The sequence below is a fragment of the Agrilus planipennis genome, unplaced genomic scaffold (assembly GCF_000699045.2).
Source record: "Agrilus planipennis isolate EAB-ADULT unplaced genomic scaffold, Apla_2.0 scaffold6, whole genome shotgun sequence".
Taxonomy (NCBI): Eukaryota; Metazoa; Arthropoda; class Insecta; order Coleoptera; family Buprestidae; genus Agrilus; species Agrilus planipennis.
In genome coordinates this window covers 1325172-1328496 of record NW_020439302.1, presented here as the reverse complement: position 1 = coordinate 1328496, position 3325 = coordinate 1325172, and positions in this window count along the sequence as shown.

Sequence of the window (3325 nt, the reverse complement as noted above, 5' to 3'; positions counted from 1 at the left end):
CCGGCCTGACCAAGAAAAACAAGGTTTTTAAAAATTTTTTTTTTTTATTTCTCAACATAATCTCCTCCAAGGCTGATACATTTCTCATAGCGGTGTTCCAGTCTATTAATGCCATCTCTATAGACTGATTCGTCAAGCTCCTCAAAATAACCATTTNCATCCACATAATGTAATGTTTTCTATGTATAAATAATATGAACATGAGTGTGTGCATCACACTTTCAACCATGTAGGTTTAGCTAATGATGAGGAGTGTAGAAAATTCAAAACCACAGCGCAGCTACACAATTCATCAAATAGGTAAATACCTAAACCGATTCGCTCAACTGTGATGATTATCAGGATATAAGAAGTTATCATTTAATCCTTTGGTCATTTGGTACAGCTTTTAAGTATTGCCCGGTCATCATTACAGTATGCATCTTGAACAGAACATGGACTATCCTTTCTTGTCTTGTATGACTGACTTCTACCCAAAAAGTTCATCCAATGTTTCAATACTTGAACTGTTTAATCCATAGATCTTATACTGACGCCGCAGGATTAATTTAATTCTAAAAATGCATAACGTATGATGTCTCATCTAAAAGATCCATTATCAGAGCTGATACCCTTCCCTTGTTTGATATATTTACGAACTAGTGAAAAATGAATTCTAGGATTTGTTGAATGTTGAGGAACAATTTTCAGCAATTCTTAGTTATCCAAATTGAAGCTTTAGAGTTCCTAAGATAATCTAAAGCAATAGGTACTTAAAAACGCGAATGACTTTTGAAACAATCCGCTCCTGCGACAAAAAGGTTTTAATACTTTTTGGGAGGACATTCCTTACTGAGCTTTATGAGGCATGGAAGAGCTATCCAGCAAAAATCAACGAATTTTATCTTGTTCACTACTTTTTTTAACGAAAGGAAAAGAGGAAGACCCTTTTTCTTTAGTTATTCACAAGTATTTACAAAAAAATTCAAAGTTCAAATCCATTTGACACAAAAACTATTCAACTGGCTCTAAATTCCCCAGGTCTAACGAAATTTCCAAAGATCTCGTAACACTGTCAAAAAATTAAACGTGTTAGTGGACATCTCTCTCCTCCTTACTTACTGCATGCAGAGAGAGAGAGACTGAGAGAACTGACAAGGTGGATTCGATTAGTTCAATCTGATGATTATATCCAGTAGGAGTCACTATACAAAAAGACTTTGATGAAGCTTTTTACCTAATCCTTGTAAGCAGTGCATGAATGTAGGTCCTGTAATCTATTAAAAATCCCAATCCCGATATTCTCACTACTCAGTACGGTGAGATCTCTGACTATTCCTATTTCAAACCCCATCATACGTCTACTGTTATTATTCTAATGCTATGTTAGTTATATGGTATTTATACTTATTGCTAGGTAATTATTTTGATTTTTTTTTGTTGTCGTTAGAAATTGTCAGATAGATAATTTACAAAAATTGTTTTAATTTATAGCGTTTTGTAGAAATTAAATCTCATGCCTGACTAGAAATTGTGATCATGGACCTGATAGGAATAACCTTTATCCTCCTAAAGTAGGATTGTTACGCCTTTCTGTATAAAGGACCTTTTTAAGGAACCTAAAAAGTATACCAGAAAGAAAACCTCGATAAAAATAATAAAATGATATAAAAAAATACACGATGAGTATACTTGTTGATGATTTTTCATGACATTATTGTACAAAAACATACATACAAACATAGTAGTACAATTAATACAATTAGTATAACTACCAAAGGTATAAATGGTTACGTACAGTATCCAGTTGCACTTGGACAATATACGTAATTTCACATTACAATAACTTATTGGTTTTATCCGCATTCAATCCTGATCAGAATTTAGGAATTTATAACTTATAAAGGCCAAAATGATCAAACGCCAGTAAGATCGTCGTTTAGAAAACCAAATTCAATTAACGTTTTAAGCATATATAAACTGTGGAAATTTTGAGTTGGACGTAAACAGCATATTCTAATGTAGGATTCCCATATGTATTCCACATTAGCACCTTAAAAGAATAAAATAATTCGAAGTGGTCTATATTCTGTCGAAACTGCCAGACGCGGATCGCGATTTCGATCTTTTTGGATCTCATCAGGGCGTCGCAGGCAGCTCCGACAGACACAGACCAACTTTTACCTGCTGTCTTAACAGCGCGTTTTAGAAAATACCACAAATGGCGCGGTAAATGCCATCTGTAGTACGATGCACCTTAAAATAAATTTGTAAAATTGGACAACCTTGACAGGTCCTCACACTGAGTATATTCGGTCAACCTGCTTCCAATTTCTAGTCAGTTGGCAGCTTGGTATCTGTAGTTTTGTATCTTCTTTATGGAAAGTGTAGTCCTGGGATCGTTTAGCTATTGGTTAGGTACCAATTCGATTTCATACATCAATGAATACGCAATAGAGGACCTTACAGATAGGCCCGGGCAAAAATTCAACGTAGTAAATGATTTGGTTGTGTCAAGTCAAAAAAGACGACAAAAAGATGACAATGAATCTCATTATGGATGAAAGATGCAAGAAACCTATCTCGAATACTTTACGAAATTAACCTATTCGAAAGAGCATAAAACACTAACGAGCTGTATGAAGACATTCACTCTACCACAACTTTTAAATTAACATTTTTGTAGTGAGAGATGATAGGAATTGACGAACAATTACGATGGGTATACATAGATAATTAAAGAAACTTATGGACAGACGTTTCAAATTAGTTGTTTTTTAGTTTTAGTTAGTATCTATCTATTGAATTTTGTAAATATATAAAGATATATAGGTACATACAGAAAGTATTATAAAAAAATTTACCAAAACATCAATATCCCCCTTCGAACTAATTATTATTAGTAATAAAATTACTATAGTATTTATATAAAACGTCTGAAATCACAACAGGAAGTCATTATTTTCAAATTAATATTCGGTTCATAATTTTAAAAAAAATTTTTTTTTCACGTGCATCTGTTATCTATATGACAACACCAATTAACAAATTTTGCAAAGGTCCTTGAAGCTCTAAGCCCTTTCTTAAGGTGCCTTTAACTCTTGAAACTCCAGTTACTTTTTAAAATCCAAGGACATCGATTCATCATCAATTACATCGACAGCAATTAGTATTCAAACTCCTAAGCACTTTGAAAGGGTCTGGGGGGTGCTTTGACTTACAAATTACAAAGCACTTTTATGGAATGCTTCTAAGACCTGAAAGAACTGAAAGAACTTAAGTTATTTAAGTACAAATTACTAAAGTTCTTCTGACATGCACAGAGTTCCTGATCTATTGAATCATA